The 23,774-nt window shown below is 37.3% G+C and overlaps 1 pseudogene; it reads left to right on the top strand.

Annotated features, from left to right (window-relative positions):
• The window catches only part of LOC137778111 (nucleoplasmin-2 pseudogene), a 29,231-nt pseudogene extending 6,516 nt beyond the window's left edge, over window positions 1-22,715 (top strand).
• The last annotated feature ends 1,059 nt before the right edge of the window (window positions 22,716-23,774 follow it).

The following is a 23,774-nucleotide window of genomic DNA, read 5'->3' as shown; positions in this document are numbered from 1 at the left end:
TCAAATCATGATGCTGCTTCTACCTGTACCTGTGAAATTAAAAAAAAAACAAAAAAACAACAAAAAAACCCCCAAATACCTATGTCCTCCCATCCAGTATATAATGGTAGTACAGGAACAAGATAATTGTAATAAATACTCTCCTTGGGGAAAATGGCAAATACACAGCAAATAGGGGTCTGTAGGAATTCTGAAATCCTGCTGGGGAGAACGTTCGAGGGCCCCCTACCTGTGGTTACTTGATTAAGGAATGTTATCTGATTAAGCCGTGATTTTGAGAAGCTCCTTTTGCTCACTGTTCTTTGTGGTACCTGGCTATGCCTTCTGGAAGATTCTTCCTTTTTCATTTTCCTCTTTGGCTGAATTTGAAACAGACATTGAGGAATATGCCTCTTTCAGGACTGAGCAGCGTTCTCAGCCCGGTTTCTGATGGTGGACAATGAGAAGCCCAAGGGTTGTTTTAAATCTCAAAAAGTTACAGTCTCTTTTGGTCTAGGTGGGTGGCTCAAATACAGCTCTCTTAAAAATTTAGTAGAGTTTTTAATCTGTTTGATTCTTGTCTGCTCCACTTGCCAGTGACCATGCAATAGTTCTTTTTGAGATATGGTTCTACGATGCTTTTTATGCTTCCTTGTTGCCATATCTCTCTCTCTCTTAATTGTAAATGTGTGTACTTTGAGCTTACTAGACTTTTCTGAGAGAATCACACTTCATCTCTTTTCCCTGAGCCATTTTGACCAATTGAAAAGATTTGCTGGGTTCCTCTCATTTAATCGGGCCTTTTACTCTGAGACACCTTATCAAATTCAGAGGTTTGGTTATCTTCTGAGAGTATGAAAACACAAGCCAGAAATTCCTGAACAGGAGCAAGGAGTTAATTCTTTAGGCCAGTGATTCTCAAAATGTGGTTTCTAACCAGCAAAGTCAACACCCTGGGAACCTGTTAGAAATGCAAATTATCAGACCCCACCCTTGACCTGCTGACAAAAACAGAAACTCTGGGTGTTAAACCCAGCAAATGGTGGAGACTTCATCAGCCTGGATACCCTGAGTTAAGACATGGAGCTGATTCCCCCAGGCAACCTACAATGTAGCATGAGTGTTGTTTTAAGGCACTGAAATATGTATGTTTGTTGCCATAGCATAATCTACACTGATACAGTATAGTATTGATGCAGAAATTGGTACCTGGAGTGAGGTGCTGTCATAATAAAAAAAAATCTGAAGTCAGTATATATAACAAAAATAAATCTAAAATTGGTAATATATAATTTTTATATAATGTATATAATTTCTTTCTATATACATAAAATTTGGAACTAATCTTTTCCTCTATGTGCTGAACTAGGCACAAAACAGTTCACACGATACTACCCCCAACTCTTACCACACATATGTATCCAGTTAGGTCTCATACCCATCCTGCTGTAACTAACTGATGTATAGGCCCCCTGCAAGAGACTTTGGGGTGAGCATAGTAGTGATAAGTACACTAGAGAATGTTCTTGAATATATCGTCTTAGGCACATCACTTGACTTCTCTGTCTGAATTTTCTTTTCTGAAATTCTATTACAGACCAAACCTTTATGTACTGCATAAGTGTTTGCTAAGTGCCCTCACATTGTTTTCCTTCCTTTAATCCACAGAAACCTTAGAGAGGACACTGTTAGTATTCCTGTTTTAGATGAGGAAACCAGAACTCAAAGAGATTAAATGACTTGCCTAATGTTTCCCAGATAATGACCGAGTCAGGGTTCCCAATTTTATTTCCCTGTGTGTTTTATTCCCACCGTGGCTGCTCCTTGTTTCAGGGTAAAAATTTTTAAGTTCTACAGAAAATGTATAATGTATATTTGTATCATTTTTTATCATAAGCCAAATTGTCACAGAGTGATGGTAATCCACGACAAGAATATTGTCATCTGATTTACATAATTCTCCATTATTAAAGGACTAACAGACCCTGAAATGAGGCTGTGCTCTCCTTAAATTGTTGCAGTAACAAGGCAGCATGCAACAATTCAGAGAATATAGAATTTTTACAAGTGCTTCTTCTATCATTCCAACCAAATAGATCACATAAACTTACTTTAAAAAGAATTTCTCCTGTCCTCAGGAGAAATATGAGCAAAACTAGTTTTGAGCTGTTAAATGTTTAGGACAAATCAATAACATTCTGAATTCCAATTCTTTGATGCAGAATATGACTCACAGCCAAATTAGGAAGAAAATTTTCCCCCACTTGAGGTTCATGTTACAACTAAGAGATTATCTCTTCCTCATTAAGTGAACATGATTGAAAATATCTTTCAGTTGAATACTTATGTCTTTTATCTGAGGTTTTACTGTTTTCAGAGGAAATGGAATGAGAATTACCTGGTCTGTGACCTAAGTCAGTGCATAGGAAACATTTTTCCAAGGGAGATTCTCAAAGAAGGGGTGGGCTGTTTTGCTCTTTAAGTTCCTAGTTTTCTAGATAGTGAGTGTGTAGACAAATCACATTTTCTCTGTTGTGTATGTCTTGGGTTTCACTAATGGACATTAGTATTTTTTGCACTGTTTTTTAAATGTCAGTTACTTAAAATAAATTGAAAACATTTGTTAAAGCCAAGACTAGGATGTTGGCTTTTCAAACAACCTATTGGAATTTCAAAGCTTTTGCCTGTGAGATGCTGTTGGCAAGAACAATTTCATGAAATCAGAAAGAAAATTTTAAACATTATGTTGGCATGGATACACATAGTTGGAAATTTGCTCACTAAGATCAACTTTTGTTGTTTTTATTTTAGTTACTCATCTCTTGAATATTTTCTCTTCCTGATTCATTTTCCCAATTGTAGCAGAGTCTGCCAGATGTGCATCTAAATACTGCCCTGCCCCCTTCTCCCACTATAATAAAATACACATGGCTGGCCAGCTATTTTGCATTGTCCTTGCTTTTCTTGCCATTAGATGTGGTCATGTGATAAATTTAGTTAAATGGAATTTGAGTAGTCTTGGCTTGTAAGTACCTTCCACGGTGCTTCTCCAGGATGGTGGCCCACCTCCGAGATGGCTCTCAATGATTCTTGACTCCTGGTATTTATGTCCCTATGTAATCCTCTCCTCCACTGAATATGGCTTACCTATATATTGCAGAAATGACAGAATGTGATATCCAGGTCTAGGTCATAAAAGATATTGTGACTTTCATCTGGCCCTTTTAGATCACTTTCTCTGAGGGAAGCCAGCTGCCACAGGCTGGCAGGACAGCTGAGGACATTCAAACAGCCCTATAGAGAGAGGCCTGTGTGACAAGGAACTGAGGCCACCTGCCCACAACCAGCATTAACTGAGCCACATTGAAAGCCCTAGTTGACTGTAGTTGATACCTTACTGTTAACTTATGAAAGACCTTGAGTCAGAACCATTACAACAGATATCTGACTGTAAACTTATGAAAGACCTTGAGTCAGAACCATTCACCTAAGCCACTTCCAAATTTCTGACCTGCAGAAACTATGAGATAGGAAATATTAAAGTGTTGATTTAAGCTGCTGAGTTTGTTATGCAGCAGTAGATGACTGATACATCGAGTCAACTGGATGGCAATGCTCATGACAATCTTAGAAGCCACAGGAAGGGTTCAGAGCTGTAATCAGCTCAGGCTCCTGGATGACCTTATAGGGGAGAGCCTTCTCCTCTAGTTTCTCAACTCCCTACATCAACCTGGACTATTGAGAGAAAAAGAAACTTCTTTAGAGCCATTACATTTTGTGGTCTAAATTTTACAGTAGTTCAGCCTGTCCTAACTAATACACCAACTTTGTATTCTATTTCTTTCTTACTTTAACCCTGATGTATATATGAGGATATTATTCCTCTGAGCGAGGACTACTATTGGAATAGTTCTTTAAACACTATCAAAAACATTGTTTAAAAGGCATGTGATTAAACATTCAAAGCACATTTTCCACCTGCAAATTCTATTTTATTTGACTGGCACAGTTGCAGGTGATACTGTAGCACCCCCCGGCTCCTGTGAGAGGTGGCTTGTAATAGTTTACAGCTAGCCCTCTTCTCCAGACAATTTCCATCAACCAACTCATTCAGGAAATTATGCCCTCTCCATAGATGATCCATACCAATGATCAAATAAGATGATGGTGTAAAAGTCCAGCCCTGTTGCCACAAAGGATGACTGACAGGTCTGTGGTGCTGTTTATATCCAGAGCCCTCCCCTATGTAAATTTGGCCAAGGCTATACTTTACCTAATACCAGATCCTTGCTTGGCAGCTCTTTTGCTTCCCTATCATGCTCCTTTCCCCCCTTTACAAGTTTTTCCCAAAGAGTGTTCCCTCAATAAACCATATGCACCCAAATCCCTATCTTAGATTCTGCTTCTGGGGAATTTGATCTAAGACTACCTACTTCCATGAAACTGAACAGGAGAGGTGAGATCGTCTCAGTTATTTACATTACTGATATATTGGATTTAGTGAAGAAAATGTATTCTCAGTCTGTAAAAAGTTAGTAAACAGAAACCTCAATTAAATAGAGTCAGAAGACCAGAAGGGGGAGCTCTCATGCCCTGCGACAATAGCAGAGCCCAACAGGAAGAAGAAAGACTCCTCTTCTTTCCTGGCAAAGACTCAGCCAATGAAAAGCCCTCTGTTTACTATAGCCCTTCCAACTTCTTTTCCCCGCTATAAAAGAGTTCTTCTCTTGCCATGCAGAACTTGCACATAGCTCGCCATGGTTGCAGACCCTGAATTACAATTCTCTGCTCATCCCAAATAAACCTATCTTTGCTGGAGAAATGTCTTGGCAGTCTGTTTGTCTTAGGTCACAAGACAACAAGTTCAAAACCTTGGGAAAGACTTAAAAACAGAAAAACAAGAGAGGAAAAATTAAGAAAGCCAAAAGCTGATAATGGTGATAATCTGGAGGTATCAACAAAATTCATAAATTCTAAAATTGATCAAGAAAAAGACGCAACGTAAGTCTCCAATATCAGAAATAAAAGAGAAGTTATCACTGTAAATCCTACAGACATTAAAAGGATAATAAGATAATATTACAAAAATCTGTACCAAAAAATCTGACAACTTAAAGTGGGTAAATTTCTTGAAAAATACAATTTACCAAAGTCAACACAGATTAAGTGGAAAATACTAAGAGACCTGTATCTATTAAAGAAATTAAATATATTGTCAAAAACTTGCCATAACAGAGAACTCTAGATCCAGATGGTTTCACTGGTGGATTCTATCAAACAATCATTGAAGAAATAACACTAACCTTACAAAAATTCTTATAGGAAATAGAGAAGAAGGGAATAACTTCCTACTTGCTTGTGAGACCATCATAACCCTGATCTTAAAACCTGACAAGACATTACAAGAAAAGAAAGTTATCTACCAACACCTTTCATGAACACAGAGTCAGAATACTTGAAAAATTGATTATTGACTCCAACAATATATAACAGGAATAATATACCATGACCATCCAAGAAGGGTCTAGCCCAAGAATGCAAGGTTGGTTTAAGACTCAAAAGTCAATCACTATAACCACATTAACAGAATAAAGGAGACAAAAAAAAAAAGTCATTTCCATATATGAATAAAAAGCATTTGTCAAAGTGCATCACCCATTTATTAAAACACCCTTAGCAAACTAGGAATAGGAAGGAATTTCCTCAATTTCATAAAAGGCAGCTACGAAAACCTACAACTGATACCACACTTAATGATCATGTTACCAAGTCCAAGCTCATACTGCTCACTGCATGACAGGCCAATAAATTGAGAGACGAAGTATTGGGGCAAGGAATAGTGACTTTATTTGGAAAGCCAGCAGACCAAGAAGATGGCAGACTAGTGTCCCAGAGAACCATCTTATCTGAGTTAGAATTCAGGATTTTTTCATACTAAAAGGGTAGAGGGTATGGCTGGTTGTTTAAAACTTCTTGGTGCTGGTCAGACCCCAGAGGGGATGTGATAAACCTTTGTTCTTGCAGCTGTCCATGTAAGTCTGGTCACAATATTCCTGTAAACCTCCAGCAAGACATGTTATTCTCTGTTATGCAACTTTTTAATCTCTATATGAATGGCTTTGAGAATGGGATATCATATATATTTCAGGCCATAGGCAACATTCTTTTACAAAGGTGCAGAGCCAGCATGACTAAGCACAGGCAACAGAGCACAAAGATTAGTCAGGTTTGTTCTTCTCTGTTACAGTCACACATTGAAAGCTTTCCTCCTAAAACTGGGAAAAAGAAGTTCCCACCTTTCCAACTTCTATTCAAATTGTAATGGAGGTCCTAGCTATTGCAGTAAGGCAAGGAAAAAAAAAAAGATTGGGAAGAAAGTAGTAATACTGTCTCTGCATATATTTTTAAAAATTATGCTTTCCAATTTATTTTACCAGGGTTGTGAGTAAAATAAATGGAGTTGTTTAAAAGTTCTTGAGTTCAAATGAACTTCCCCTTTGAGTTAGAGTTTTTAGTTTCTTAGGAGTTATGTGATAGGTTATTCTAATTACAGTTGTATAACTAAACCTAGGCAAAATTGTGAGATAATAGACATTTATTTTAGTGCCTTTCTATCTTTTAGAGCTTTAAGCGTATCTTTCATCCATTCTAATACCTCCTTGTGTGTCCTAACCACCTAGCGTCTAGAGGCAGTACACCCTCCTAGTCTCTCTTCAGTAATATCTAACTCTTCAAAATCAATTTCTGGGAGAAATAAAGAACAAAGAGAGGCAAAAATTAAAGCCTTTGAAAGATAATATAGGAAAACATCTTCAAGGCAACAGAGTATAGAAGGACTTCTTAAAGCATAAAACGTCAAACACAGAGAAAAAAGTTGAAATGTAAACTACATTAAAATTAAGGATTTTTGATCATCAAAACATATCATAGAGTACAAAGACAAGCAACAAACTAGAAGATATTTGTAGCATGTTACTAAGCTCTAATATGTAGAATATATAAGAGCAGCTACAAATCAGTAAGAAAATGGCAAAATATTCAATAGATAAAAGGGCAAGAGACTTAACCAAATCTTTCACAAAAGAAGAAACTTAAATGGCCCATAAACACATGAAAACATGTTCAACCTAATCAGTTATCAAGAAAACGCAACTGTAATGAGATACCATTTCATACCCATCAGTCTGACAAAAATGTAAAAATTGACAATACGGTATGTTGAGCATTTGTATTACTAGGAACTCAGCTGTGCTGGTGAGAGTATAAATGAGCACAAAAACTTTGAAAAACAGTTTGCCATTACCTGATAAAGATGGAACACTTCACAGCCCAGGAATTCCACTCCTAGTTAAATACCCCAGTAACTCTTCCTCATGTTCATCAGGAGCTATACAGAGAGCATTCATGGAAGTATCATTAGTAATAGCCCTTGTATTAGTCAAGAGCAACAGAACTAATAGGAGATACATATATACATATATATATATATATATATATATATATGTATATGTATATATATACATATATGCACACACACACACACAGATGTATTTTAAGTAATTGGCTCATGCCATTGTAGAGGCTTGGCAAGTCCAAAATCTGATGGGGGAGCCAGCATGCTGGAGACTCAGGAAATAGCTGCAATTTGAGTCCAAAGACAGTCTGTTGGCGAACCAGGAAGAGCCAATGTTGCAGATGAAGTGCAGTCTGCTGGCAGATTTCCCTCTTGTTCAGAGGAGGTCAGTCTTTTGTTCTATTCAGGCTTTCAACTGATTGAATGAGATCTACTCATATTATGAAGGGCACTCTGCTTTACTCAAAGTCCAACAATTTAAATTTAAATCTCATCCAAAAACACCCACACAGAAACATCTAAATATCTGGGCACAATGGCCCAGCCAATTTAACACAGAAAATTAACCATCACAGCCCCAAACTAGAAACAATCTAGATGTCCATCAGTGGTAGACTAGATGAATAAATTATGGCTTACACATACAATAAATACTAATTACTATTATGGTAAGCAGAATTCTAAGCTGGCCCCCCATAATCTCTACCCCTGATGTTATATTCTGTATAATCTCTACTTGAATGCAGGCAGAATATATGACTTGCTTCTAAGAAATAGAACATGACAAAGGTCATGGGATGTTCCTCTCTTGATTAGATTATGTTGTATGGCAAGGTAATGGAACATCACCCCCATGATTGCTGGCCTTGGAGGAGCAAGCTGCCATGAGTTCTAAGGCAAGAAAATGAATTCTGTCAACAACCTGAATGAGGTTGAAAGTAGATCCTTCCCCAGTTAAGCCTCCAGATGAGAATGAAGCCTGGCTGACACTTTGACTGCAACCTATAAGACCCTGAGGAAAAGACCGAGTTAAGTCACACCTAGACTCTTGACCCTGTGGAAACTGAGATAATAAATGATGTTTTAGGCCACTAAATTTGTGGCAATTTGTTACACAGCATATAAAACTATTGCAACTATACAGAAATAAAAACAAATTACAACAAATTACAGCTATATGTATCAAGATAGATTAGTCTTATAAACATAATGTTGAGTCATGAAGAATACAGACAGTATAATTCCATTTGCATGATGTTTGAAAACAGATAAAACCCAACCAATGTGTAATTTAGGAAGGCACATAAAGGGTAAAATTATAAAGAAAAGCATAGGAAAAAACTCACAGAAGTGGGAGAATAGGTTATGTAGGTTACTTCTGGAAGAGAGTACAGGACCCACACAGAGCTTCTAAAATATTATCAATGTTCTATTTCATAACAGGAGCTCACTTTATAATTACATATACACTTTTCTATATGTATACTATATGTTTAAAAATGAAGCTAGTATAATATTAAAAACAATTTAGTCTATAAAATATACAAAGAACATTCCTATATTTATGGCCAGCTCCCCTCCAGCCCTCCAGCCCAATCCCCTCTCCTTATGGTGGAGTGATTTGAGGTCAGAAAAACCTAGATTCAAATCTTAATTTTGTCACTTCCTTGCTGTATGATCTTACTGCAGAGCCATAAGATCAATATCCAGACTCCAGACTTTCCAGATGAAAGGGCTATAAGAGAACAATAATTAAAAAATCATTACCTTGTTTAATGAAAAAATAAATATAAAATCAGCAATTTTGAGTTCTAGCTATATACATAAACACTATATATATTTTTTTAATTAAAAAAAATTAGTGATCAACCAACAGTGTAGAGAGACTGGTACTCATATGTTGCCGACAGCATTATAAATTGATACAGTCTTTCAGTGGATTAGGTTTAACCATGTTAGAAAAATGACATGAGATACTAAAATATTGCCATTCTTTGAGTCGGGATTTCTACTTTGGGAAATTTAAGGTTATTTAAGAAAATAATCTCAAAAAGTCAGAGTCAAGCCAATGTGTACAATAATGTTTAAGGTAGAAATATTTATGAAAACAAAGCTTAAAGCACTTCAAATTCCTTATTCATTGTACATTATCAAAGTAGAACGCACTGACAATAAGAATAATGTGATAAATATATGCCTTGTATTGGTATATGGATATTTTATTTTTTCAATACATCTTTATTGGAGTATAATTGCTTCACAATGCTGTGTTAGTTTCTGTTGTACAGCAAAGTGCATCAGCCATATGCATACATATATCCCCATATCCCCTCCATCTTGAGCCTCCCTCCCACCCTCCCTATCCCACCCCTCTAGGTGGTCACAAAGCACCGAGCTGATCTCCCTGTGCTATGCTGCTGCTTCCCATTAGCTATCTATTTTACATTTGGTAGTATATATATGTCAGTGCTACTCTCTCACTTTGTCCCAGCTTCTCCCTCCCCCACTGTGTCCTCAAATCCATTCTCTATGTCTACATCTTTATTCCTGCCCTGCCACTAGGTTCATCAGCACCATTTTATTTTATTTTTTAGATTCCAAGTATATGGATATTTTAAGCAACATCAAATGAACAACCAGAACTAAACATACATTTACATACTATCTATATGATTTAAAATATCCGCAGAAGCACTGAAGTATCAGAGATAGTTAAAACACTATAAATAGTTGTGTTAGGTTGATGGGAAAGTTGAAGTGACTATGATTTTTACAATAACTGGGTAATGTAATCTGAAGGAATACATTTAATGATGGAATTTCAGGCAGTGTTATAGACAGATGGTGAAGCTATTTGTGCAGGAGGTGGGGGTGGTAGGGGAAAGGGGGACCTAAAATTTCACCACATGGAAAGTTTCTATAATCAGAGGGTTTTCTCTGGGTTGTGCAGGCGGTGGCCCCAAAAGGGGAGAATCATACAGAACATCTCTCAAAGGGAAAAATCTGGAAGAACCATACCTAGAAAAATGTTATTGTAAGTTAATTTCTCTTTAGGGTGTAAACTGTTTTCTTTTCCTTTGGTTCTTTTACTTATTTTTTTCTAAAGCAATTGCAACTTAATAATTTACTTCAGTGTATGAGAGACTCACAGCTTTCCAAGGTGAGTCTGAATCCTGTGTGCCTCGGTCTGGCTAATTTGTTTCATTTCAACATTGAGAGATGTCTGAAAAGTGTATCAGTGGAAGAACATAATCAATCATTCATAGACTGGTATTCAGTTACTTTATGACAGCCACATAAAGGTGATTCTGTTGTGAGTCTTATCTCAATAAGTAATTTTAGTAAATTAAGTATTTTAGTAAATTAAAGCCAAAAAACAGATGAAGTGCCATTCCCAACCACAGGCATAAAAGAAGGCCAGGGAGCCAGAGGAGAGGGTTTCATGGCTATTGCAGCTTTCAAATTGGAGCAGATTAGAAATAAGGAAGAAGGCACCGCCTCCTTGATCTGAATCAATAAAGTATAGGTGTTCTGCTTAGAAAGTGACTGCAGATAAAAGTGTTATAAATCCAAGAGCATTATGACTTCAACACTTCTCTCAGTTTCTCCAGTTATAAAATAAAATGAGAAATAACTCCCTCTCTCTGCCATCCCTCTGTACCCGCACCATTCATACATCTGGAACATATTGTGACTGTAGGTTAGAGAAATCAATGATTTTTTTTTTTCTTCAGCGCACTATGTATAGAAGTTGTCCCTGCCGTCAAGTGGCTTATTACACTTTAATTGAGAATACCCTCTGTTCCTTAGGAGTCATGTGCTTTCTACCCAAGTATTTTTAGAGAGGTTTTTAAATCACAAAGAGGATAAAACAGTGAATGCATTTTTAAACTTAATTTTTCATGGTATTAAAATTGTAAGATGTATAAATATATCCCAGAGACAATCAGTTTTTACCTTTAAGCAGCTCATGACTTTTAAAAAAAATGCTTTTAATATCACAAGGTCTATGATGTAATCTCCCTAATGAGATCACTTGATATCAAGTTGCTCAAATGTGCACATGACCTTTCAAATAGAATTCCATCTCTTAATGCCATGAACTGTCACGTAAGTATTCATAACTTGGGATTAAATTTCATATACATTATCTCGGTAGCTACATACTACTAACAAAATAATTTTCAAAAAAAAACTTATTCTTTTGTTTCCAGATATATCTTGATATATTTTTTCTTAAATTGCAGTATCTACAAAGCCCTTTAGAATCTAAAGTTTAGATAATGTCACAAACTATACAAAGGAATTAGTAAGTCTTTCCAGCAGCTGTTCTTCCATTTCCCTTGGCAGCATCAGGTGGCAGGCACAGTCAGTAACCAAATCCATTTAATGTTAGGTGTGACTCTGAGAGAACACTGACGAACTTACTGGAGCAGTGGGTCTGATGTTCTGAGGAATGATCAGGTAGCAGAGCCATATAGAGGCTGCATATACCATCCTTGCACCAAGCTTTATTTGATGTATGGTTTGAAATTTCTTTGGATAACAACTTGCAGGAAGGGAGAGCAGCTCAGGAAAAAAGTCCTAACATTGCACAGATCTAGATTCAAATTCTCGCTCATCACAACATCAACCCCTCCAAGCCCTGTTTACTCATCTGTAACATGAAAATACAAACAATACCAATTCCACAGCGTTGTTTGAAGATGAAAAGGATATAAATAACCTATCTGGCATAAAATAGAAGCTCAAGAAATGTTAGTCCCTTTCTTCCCATTTGTCTGGGTCATGCTGGTCTTAATAAATATTCAGTTCATTTTCTTTTTTATAAATTTATTTATTTGTTTTTGGCTGCGTTGGGTCTTCATTGCTGCGTGCGGGCTTTCTCTAGTTGCAGCGAGTGGGGGCTACTCTTCACTGTGGTGCGTGGGCTTCTCATGCAGTGGCTTCTCTTGTTGCAGAGCATGGGCTCTAGGCACGCAAGCTTCAGTAATTGTGGCACACGGGCTCAGTAGTTGTGGCTCGTGGGCTCTAGAGCACAGGCTCAGTAGTTGTGGCGCACGGGCTTAGTTGCTCCGCGGCATGTGGGATCTTCCCGGACCAGCTGGAACCCGTGTCCCCTGCATTGGCAGGCAGATTCTTAACCACTGTGCCACCAGGGAAGTCCCTCAGTTCATTTTCAATTATAACCTTCTTAGATTCTTTACAGTCTAGTTTATGAGATGCAATTGATAGCATTGTGCTCTGTGTCCTTAATGCAAGGACTGAGTATAGAGTTTCCCTGGTGCTGCTTGGTACATTACCCAGACATTCTACAAGTTCATGGTTATGTCATTGTGCAGAGCATACAATACACAATCCATCAACATTTTTATGTCTTGTACGGGTTTTTTTTTTGTTAGTTACCACTTCTCTGGGGTTTTGTGCTGATGATCTAAAGCTAATCTCATTAGAATTTTGTAGGTTAAAAAAGAAGCCTCATAGCAATAACAGTCTGCATAAAATAGATTGAACAAGACTAGACTTTTAGTGCAACCTCCTTCCACAGTGAGAGGATATGGATCAGGCAGGGTACCATAAACTCTGATGTGACCATACCATAATGGTCCTCTGGACCTGTTCCATAATGAAGTAGGAAGCCCAGATCTATTTAACAAAAAAACGAGTTCTCCCTATAATGCTCAGCAAGCATCATCTACAATTTACATGGCACTTTAATTAAGAAGACCACTACAACGATGAACTGGAATATGGACATTGAAATATAAACTTTCATTCCTCTCCTTCCTTTCTTCTCCCCTTCCTTCCTTCCTTCCTTTTCTTCTTCCCCTTCTTCATTTCTTTCTTTACATTTTATCTTTTAACAGAAAGAATAACAGGCTACTGACAAAAACACACATTACAATAAGATGAACTATTAGAGATTGAGGAGGCTAATATCACTGGATATGCAATCAAGAAATTCCTCTAGGTTTAGCCAAGTGTTAGAGATCAGGACTGAGGCAAGCCCAATCTCTAAAATATGCCTGAAATATGATGAAAAATTTATGTGAAGTTCAGCTATTTCATATCATTCAGTTTGCTTTTCTTTTGTTAAATTTAACTCTAGTATTTTTTATTAACCAATAACTGTGTGTGATCCAATTTTAATAACATCTATGTATCTTCTTTTATATGTATATAGGCATAGAGAGATATCTAGAATAACATTCACTGAAGGTTAGCAATGGTTAATTTCTGAGTGGTAAGAGGGAGTAATTTTTTTGCTTTACTTGTTATGCTTTTCTTAATTGCTTGAATTTTTAAAATGAGCATGTATCTTTTTAAAAAACTCAAAGTCATTATACTTGAAAAAAAGAAAATCATCGAAAACAATGATTTTCCGCTTATCCAGCTTTCGGTTAAAAGTGACAAATATGGAATGAGAATTTACATTGTTAAGCTGTTAAATATTAAGAGAAGAAAGGTGTAAATATTGTACTTACCCAGGTGAAACAACAAAATTTAAGATGCAATGTATCAAAGTCAGAAATCACTCAAATTAGACAAGAAAAGGAAAGAAATAAATATTAAGTGTGTGAAATACAAAATACCTTGGTTCTGCTAAGGCCATTTCCTGCTCAATTAAACAATTAAATAAAACATTTACTGTATTATAACACTTGATTACCAGAGATTCTTGGGAGAAAACCAGCCTAGAAAAAAAAAGAAGGTCCCAGGGCCCTAAGACTTGTTCCCCAGCTAGTGCTTGATAGCAGCACAAATGATGTCTTTATTTGTGCTTTATCTCAGTGTTTTTGAAGGAGCCACTTACAGCAGAGTGAGAGGAGTTGCATGACATTAGGAACTTCGTTACTGATCATTAGAGTCAACCTTTGGCCAGAAACTGTCAATGTTATTCCCTGTGGGCAGACATTATCCAGAAATCTCTGACTTCCTAGAGTGAGGTATTGAACCTGAACTTCTTACTGCATTATTGAAATTGTGGTTCTAAAAGAGCATCACTTGCAGGAAGAGTTTCTACAAACAACAGCCAGTCACCAAATGCAAAGTACTGTTGGTTACACCTTTAGATTAGAGCTGTAAACACAGAGAACAATCATATCTTCCCATATAGAATATTCTTTGTGGCTTAAAAACAAACAGTAGATAATACATGGCAGGAGGAAAATTCACTTAGGTAGCAAATTCACTAATTTAAGGTATCTATTTACAAATTTGTTGTGAAACCCAATCATTTATTAAAGACAGATTCATGCCTCTATTTCTTGAAAGTGATAGAAGTTTTACAGTGAACTTAAAATGTATGAAAATCAAATGAAGACACCGATGACTTAAATCCGGGCAAGCCTATCTGTCTTTAAAGTGTAAGTGAAATCCAAAGTGTTGGTGAGAATGTAGAGAAATTGGAACTTTCATACACTTCTAGTGGGAGTATGAATTGGTAAGACCACTTTGGAAAACTGGCAGTATCTCCTAAAGCTGACTGTACACATGCCCTATGACCCAGCCATTCTCCTCCTAGGTATGCACTCAACAGAAATGCAGCAAATGACCTATGAGCATATTTGTAGAAGCACTTTTTCTAATGACCTCAAAGTGTAAATGACCCAAATGCTCATCAACAGTAGAATGAATAAACAGTAGTATGGTCACACAGTGGAATACTGTACAGCAGAGAATGAACAGACTCTATACACCATTGTGAGTGAATCTCATAATGTTGATCAAAAGAAGCCAGACACAATGTAGTACATACTGTGATTCCATTTGTATAAATTACGAAAACAGGCGAGACAAATCTATGAAGTTAGAAATCAGGATGGTGGTTATCCTTGGGTTTGAAATTGTGAAAGGGGTGAGGGAGATTTCTGGGAGCTGGTGATGTTCTATTTCTTGCTCTGGGTGCTGGTTAGATACGTATACTCAATTTGTGAAAATTCAATGACCTGTACACTTAAGATATATGTACTATTCTGTTTATCTGTTGTATTTTAATAGAAAGTTAAAAAACAACAATGTAAAAATATTTATTCTTTATGACAGATTTAAATTGCCCTCACTTACTACTATGTCTATAGCTATGAATATAATCAGTATTTGTTGTTCAGGCAATATTTGGTCTTTGACCAAGGTACAGATTAAAAAATTCAAATATACATATGCTTGAAAAATCACCATTTATTTTTAAAAGTGATAGGATTGAACATAAATAGACATAAATTGAATTGCTTTCTCATTTGTCATAAACAACCCAGCCTTTTTCACTTCCCACTTCTGGATTTAGCTGATAATCAGGCAAATCTATGTGCATGGGGGAAAAGGTGGTGGTAATCTCATGAATAATCAATTGTCAGTAGTAGCCATAATGAAAAATAAGGACCTGAGTATTAGAAACACCATTTACAGAACACTTTGTTGTAATATTATAGATAAACCAAGTATTATAAGTGAAACAAAGTGAGTAATACAGTCATCTCCCTGAATCAGGCTGAAAAAGGATTTTCACCTGAAATACTGAGACTCAGCTTTCAAACTCAAAAGCCAGACAGGTAACTAGAATAAGTAAAATAGCCCAGATGAAATACAATGGGGTCTGGTGATGGGGTTTGGGAAAACCATAGAACACGCAAAAAGTGGTTTTCAGAGTCTGTCCCCAGACCAGAAACGCATCAGGAACTAGGTAGAAATTCAAATTAGCAGACCCCAACCTAGATCAACTGAATCAGAAACTGGGGGTGGAGCCCAGCAATCTGAGTTTTAATAAGCTTGATTCTGACACATGTTCATGTATGAGAACTATTGATTTAGATGTATTCTGATTCAAATTTTTTAAAAAATCATGTGGGTTTAAAAAAAAATCATCTGGCCAGATTTGGCCACAGGCTACTAATTCATAACTTCTGATGAGAATCATATAAAAAACATAAACTTGAATTTTGTATGTCAATTCTCTAATTCCCTTTTATAAGATAAAGAAAGATAGTATGTGGTAATGCTTGAACCTAAGTTTTCTCCTCCCTAGTATTCAGGCATATCTGGGCATTCCTGGGGTCTGGTGGAGGTGGGCCCTCTGGAATTCTATTTATAAGACAACTCAAGTTGCTTCCAAAGAAGAACTAACCCAGTGGAAGAAAGAACCAAATTACAGAGGTTGCATTAAGGGCAGCAGATGGAGTTGAATATATCTGAGTACATCATGGTGTCTGCCACTCAGATTGTTTGCAGCCCAGCCTGGTGGACTCATTCATTCTTTCAACAAATAGCTATTGAACAGTCTGTCCCTGAGTCCTGTGACCCCAGCACAGCTGTAATATAGGATCTAGTGTGAGCTAATGGAGCTGTTATTTTGTTTTGTTTTGCTAATCTTAGGACACAGGGAGTGCAGCTTATCAGTGGTATGACTGTTGACACTAGGACTGTCAACACTTCTGATACCTTGAAGTTGGACTTCAGCCTTGCAGACCTCCTAAGCATACAGTGGGAGTGCCTTTGATGAGCAGCGATGACATAGCTTGGAAGGTTGGCAGCAGCTGTTTTTAACAGGCAAGGAGAACTGTGAATACCATTTGGCAGCCTATTCTTGGAGCGCACATGCGACATCCCTGGGTACCCTGATTTAGGGGCAGTAGAGGATGAACCCTCTAGCAGAGGTAAAGAAATGCTATTTTGTAGCTATGGTTCTTACTATGTGTAACATGTTACACATGGAAGAACACTGAGTCCTCAATGGAATCTATGACTTTTTTTTTTCTTTTTTGACTTGGCAGCATTTAAAGAAACTACATGTTGCTTTTTGTGATAAGGTTAAAGTATGTGCTTGCAGTGAACAAGGTAGGCTTAAAGATCAAATCTCAAACATTTGGTTTCCTTTTTTAAAATAAAGCGCAGCAAGATTATTGTAGGCTTTGGGACATGAGGTTTGAAAAAGCACAGCACACATTACTAATTTTTTTTCTCTCTCTCAAAGCATCCCTATAAAATAAAACAATATTGCTGATGAGATGTTTTTTGGCACCAAGCAGCTTACTGCAAAGGAAAAAGAACTTTGGAAACAGCCACTCCTTTCCTGCCAGAATTTTGAGAGATTGATGACCTTTTCCTTCATTTCTGCAATGCCTATAGGCTGCAGATTTTCAGTAACTTCCTGAAATCCCAAACTGAATTCTATTAAAAACATATTTGTTATTCTACACAAAAAAAAAATATTTGGAGACCACAAGTCTCTGTAAGACCTACGGAATTCCTCAAAGTAACCAGAAAGAGTCAAGAATTTTCCAGAAAGAGTCAAGTAGTTTTTACACTACATTTAACTCAGTGTTTTATGACACCTAATGAGCAAGGTGTGTGGTATGTCAGTATTCCGACTAGATAGCAATACCTTGCTACTGATTTATGTAAAAAATATATATATATATATCTTACAGATTTCCAATTTTCTGGTAGAGCCATATTTTTTTTCTTGATTGCTATTTGTTTGAAACCCATTTTTTTAAGCCCAAGCAAATTAAGAGAGTTATTTTATTTTGATACTTCACTTCTAGCCAACCCAGAGTATCCACAGTGGAATGTAAGTTAGTGGGTGGGGGCAGGGATCAGGAGATTTGAGTTCTAGCCAGCCAAGTTTCCCTGGACAGGTCAGTTCCCGCTTTGGGGTTCAGTTTCACTCTTGGTAAAGTTGGAGGTGGGACAGATTGACCCAGAGTTCTGTGATTAGTCCAAAGTTCTGTGACTAGAGTTCCACATTCCTTAACCTCTGGATTATGAGAGCTCTCCCTGAAGAATCCTAATGACGGATTCAGTATTTGAAGGAGAAAAATTCACCTTGAGAGGACTCTCAGAAGCTATTGATATTACATATTTCTTTTTTTTTTTTTTTTTAGAGACAGAGCTGGGGTAATTTTCTGTGTACATTTGGGTACAAGTGACTGGTGTTGTTAGCAATCAAAGGCTTGTTTCTACATTAACTTAATAGAATTTAGTTTCCTGGAATGCAAATTATTAACAGGAATATGAAACATTTATTTGATTCTGTTTTTATAATGTTTATTTCCTCCATGCCCCCTCCTTCCGACTCTCACCTGGCCTCTTCTCCCTAACCCTTTTTACACATGATTTTATACTTGGATTATCAGCTTAATCTCAAATTCAGCTCTTCTCGCATTACTTTCCTGCTCAAAACCTTAATACCTTTCTGTTTACTGCATTGTAAAATACAAACTCCTCATGGCACACAAAGTCCTGTACCATCTGACGCAGTGCAGCGTCCCATCCCTGTGGCCCATTACTCCTTTTACCACAGACTTTCAAGCTCCCTGCTCTTTCTTTCCATGCCCAGAACTGTTCTGGCTCTCTGCCTTTGGCCCATTGATTCTTGCTTCCTGTTTTCACTTGTTCAGATTCTACCTATTCTTAAAATTTAAGGCCAAGGTTCTGCTACCAGCTTTTCTTGATCTCTCCTAAATGTAGGCAACCTCTTTTTTTCTGAGCTCCCGTGGCAACTTACCTGCATTTCTCTCACAGCAGTTATCACTTTCTACTCTATATTTCTACTCTATAAATATATTACAGATATTTATGTTCATATCAATCTTCCTCACTAGATAATCAGCTTTATGAAGTCAGAAGCAATGTCTGTACCATATTTGTAGCCCTCGAAGTACCTGGCATGTAGTAGTTCCTCCACAAATGTTTGTTCGATGAATAAAAAATATCAGAGCAGGGCTTCCCTGGTGGCGCAGTGGTTAAGAATCCGCCTGCCAATGCAGGGGACACAGGTTTAAGCCCTGGTCTGGGAAGATCCCACATGCCGCAGAGCAACTAAGCCTGTGCGCCACAACTACTGAGCCTGTGCTCTAGAGCCCGCGTGCCACAACTACTGAAGCCCGAGGGCCTAGAGCCCATGCTCCGCAACAAGAGAAGCCACTGCAATGAGAAGCCCGCGCACCGCAACGAAGAGTAGCCCCCACTCGCCGCAACTAGAGAAAGCTGCACACAGCAACAAAGACCCAATGCAGCCAAAATTTAATTAATTAATTAATTAATTTTTAAAAAATCAGAGTTACCATGGGAAATTTCTCCATTTATCTATTATCTATCTGACTATCTATCTATCTATCCTATAATTTTTCAGCCTATTTCTGGTTTCAGTGAGGAAAATCAGGAAAAAAAGAAAAATGAGAAAGGTACAATAACTTAAACCACAGGTTTAGCATGTAATTAATATCTAGTTCCCTTCCTTCAAGCATTTTGCTGTAGTCAGCTTTCAAAAGTGGTTTAGGTTCACATGAGTTTGTATACTGTGATGTTCAAATGTTTGTTAAAGCTGATGCAAATCTATGAAAAAGATCAACACTAACTCTGCAGATGCATCATACAAATTTTAATCTGGTGAGGTGAAGAATTCACTTGAGGCATTGCTACATGTGGGGCACTGAAAAAAGTTGTGGCCTTTTTTTCTTTCTTTGTGGGGGTGGGGCAAAGAACAGCCATTCAATGGAAAACAGACAGATGACTGACCATAGGGCTCATGATAGATATAGATATATAGATATAGATATATATACACACATACATTTATACACACATATATATTAAAGTGGTTATATATTTATATGTAAATATATAATAATGCTATATATTAATTACATAATATTTATATATTATATACGATATATAAATGTATATTTGTATATATAAAAAAGACTTTATTCATTTCTATACCTTTTGTGATATTTGCCAAGTTTTAGACAAATTCTTTATCTTAAAATTAATCTTGGGACTTCCCTGGTGGTCCAGTGGTAAAAAATCCACCTTACAATGCAGGGGATGTGGGTTCGAACCCTGGTCAGAGAACTAAGATCCCACATGCTGTGGTGCAACTAAGCCTGTGCGCCACAACTACTGAGCTAGCGCGCCTCAGTTAGAGAGCCCACATGCTGCAAACTACAGAGCCCACGCGCCCTGGAGCCTGCACGCCACAACTAGAGAGAGAGAAGAAGAAAAACCCACACGCCACAACTAGGGAGAAACCGGCGCTCCACAACTAAAGATCCCACATGCCTCAGTGAAGATCCTGCATGCCACAACTAAGACCCGATGCAGCCAAAAAAAATTAAGTAAATAAATAAATAATAAATCTTAAAATAATAAAATTAATCTTAAGAGCCTCACATCACATACTTGAAATAAAAGCTTTTATTTGTATATTGGCTTATAATTTTTCAAGCACTTCTACCCTTATTAACTCATTTGATTATCATGTTTTATTTCCAAACATGTATTTTACACCTATTTATAATTGTTCATCCATCATGAAAATGGAAAAATTCCATTTCTTATAAATGCAGTGGATTTGTCTGCTGGTCCTTTATTTGCTTCAGTCTTCTCTTTCTAATATATTTTATCCATATAGCAACAGTTTTCCTGACTTTCTACATCTGTAGTTCTTCCTGTTTCTGATTTCCCAGTCTTTATTTTTAAGATGGTGATTTGTTCTTCATCTTTCTCCTTCCTCTGAGAAAGACCCATAAGTTTTTTCTTTGGAACTGTAATTCATCTCTTCCTTCCCCTTAATCTTGACTGACTCCAAAGATATTTAGTTGTAACCCATGCAATGGTAGTTGCTGCCCCTTATCGTGAACATTTTTATTGGAGAATCATTGTTTGTTAAAACATTTAGTAAGATATTTTTGTCTTATATTTAATATAAACCATATTTATTAATTTTTTCTCTTATTTTCTATAGCCTCAAAGATTGTTTTAATACTCAGATTTATTGTTTATTCTTTTATAAATATACATCTCCTTTAAGAGTTCTTTGAAAATTTCCTATCACACTTTTTAGGTCCTCAGTCTTTACATTCCATTGATAATCCTTCATCATACTTCTGGAAAGACATCTGTCTTCTATATTTATAAATCTTTCTTTAGCAGGATTTGCTATTTCATCTTGGGCAGGGTGGAATTTGAAGCTTGATCTCTAATTGTTACATTTTCTTCCCTTTCAGAGTGAATGCCCATTCTTTTTTTTTCAACCACGCCACGCAGTGTGTGGGATCTTAGTTCCCCAACCAGGGATCGAACCTGCACTCCCTTCATTGGAAGCACAGAGTCTTAACCACTGGACCGCCAGGGAAGTCCCGATGCCCATTCTATACTTTACATCTTTAGTGCTATCATATTCCTCTTTATGTCCCATTGTTTTATTATTGTTGGCATCCATACCTGTTTATATTGCTTATTCTTTATATGTTTTAAATGCTCACATTCCTTTTTTTTTTTTTGGCCAAATGATGCCATTATAGCTATAACTGCATAACAACACCTCCTTTTCATATCTTCCCCTAAAGTTTCTTGGACTTGGCTGGCACTTTCTTGTGAGAGGGTCTACACACCATAACACCAGAAAGACCTATGGTCACATGAAGCCTTAACTAGCTCCCTTCTTTCCTCATTTTTTCCTGGAGAGTGGGGATTGGGTTCATGTGCCAGTGTAACATCCTTACCTATTTTAGCAGTTTACCTGGCACTTTCCTGCTCTTCGTAGTCTCAAAGAGAAAATTATCATTGGTCCATGCCCAAGACTTTTCTTTATCTAAACAAAAAAGTAGTCTTCCTATGACCTTCCTTTAGTGTCTTAACCCTTCTCTCTCTAGTCCCTTTTCTTTTGCTTACCTTGTACCATTTGATTATACATCTGAATTCTTCAATGGACTGCAAACTCTTTTGAAGACAAAAGCTAGATTGTATTTTTTCTACCTTCCACATCCTAATGCTACAGCACAGGTGAAAAGGCAATAACAGTCATGCTCTGGAGCTGTGAGCTAAACCAGTAGAAGCAGACTTGAACCTTTGAACCCCAGAAGCAGGGGAAGCAGGACTGTAAGCTGTTGCCTAGTATGATTTGCTTAGGGAAAAAAAAGCCAAAGAGAAGATGAACCTTGTGGAGATTCTGTCCCCAGCAAGCCAGGAGGACAAGAAGACAAAACCCATCACATCACCACCATCCTACCCATGTCACCATGATGGGATTGGAGCTTTCTCCTCCAGTCACTTTTCAGCTCCAGGCTGGCTCTGGACCTGTGTTTCTCAGGCCAGGAATGTTATGATTCTTCAGACTGTCCTTCAGACAGGAGCCCTGAGAGGAGGAGGAAGTGGAGGAGTAGGAAAAGGAGGAAGAGGAGGAAGATAATGATGTTGTAGATGTATCCCTAGAGGAGGAGACTCCTGTCAAACAAGTCAAGAGGCTAGTACCCCAGAAACAGACGAACATTACTAAGGAAAAAAAGGTGGAAAAAGAAGAGAAGCAGTGAGACCCAGTCTTAAAGACAAGAGCCCTGTGAGAAGGGCCAAATCTGAAAAGCTGGGATCCAAGAAATGAGGAACCAGGAATGGCTTAGCTGCAGTGACTGAGAGAGGGTCTGCGAGTGGACCTTCCTTGGAGTGTGCTGCAAACTTAGGGTGCCCCCCCAACCCGAGTCCCCCTCCATTTGAGTCTGAAGGTGATGGAGGTGTTGTGGAAGGTACAATATAAGAGCCCGTCACCCCCAGCTATCTAGTTTCAGCAGCACCTGGAGAGAAGAGCCCTGACCTCAGCGCTATAATAAAGTTTGCTTTGCTAGGAAATTTTTTTTTTAAGTATCCAACACTTAGCACAGTACATTATACATTATAATGTTTCAGCAAAATATTTGTTAAATAAGATTTTTTTTTGTTTCTCTCAAGTTCATCAGGTAGCTACTTCTCACTTTTTGCCATACCACTGGAACTTTTGTCTTACTTTCTTCTCTTTTGCCAGTTTTCTAACAGTATTTCTGCAAAACTGCATTACTGTGGGTACAGGGTTGCATTTTGAATGATGAAAATGTCTTGGATCTAGTTAGAAGTGATGATTGCTCAATACAGTGAAATGTGCTAAATGCAACTGAATAGTACACCTTTTAAAATGTTAATGGTTAATTTATGTTATGTGAATTTCACCTCAATTTAAAAAAAAAAAACTGCATTACTTGAGTTAGTAACACAAAGAACCACCACTTTGTAAACAGTCTCATTCTTGTCTTTTTATTTTTTAATTTTTTAAAAATCATTCTTATCTTTTAAAATGTTGCTAATACTTCTCTTGCAGGGACCTGGCTCTTTCACCTTTCTCCCACATGCCATTGAAAACGACAGCGAAAGGTTGGTACAGGCGACTGTCTAAAGGCTTTGTGGGACTCAGCAGTGAGGTCATCAGCATTTGGTCACAATTTATTCGTTAGCTATCATTCCTACTAGTAAGTCATTTTTGCTCATTTAATGACACTCCCTATTCGTGCCCATTCTTTCTCTTCCTTTTTCTCAGTATCTTTTCTGGCTCTTGAATCAGTTCCTTAAAGAATGCTGTCACCTGTCTCTTGGAGACTTTTTAAGAAGATACTACTCCTAGAGGACTTCAGTC

This window comes from Eschrichtius robustus, chromosome 15 (genome assembly GCF_028021215.1).
Source record: "Eschrichtius robustus isolate mEscRob2 chromosome 15, mEscRob2.pri, whole genome shotgun sequence".
NCBI classification, from domain to species: Eukaryota; Metazoa; Chordata; class Mammalia; order Artiodactyla; family Eschrichtiidae; genus Eschrichtius; species Eschrichtius robustus.
Note: the sequence above shows the minus strand (reverse complement) of the source record. Positions and strands in the feature narration are given on the sequence as shown.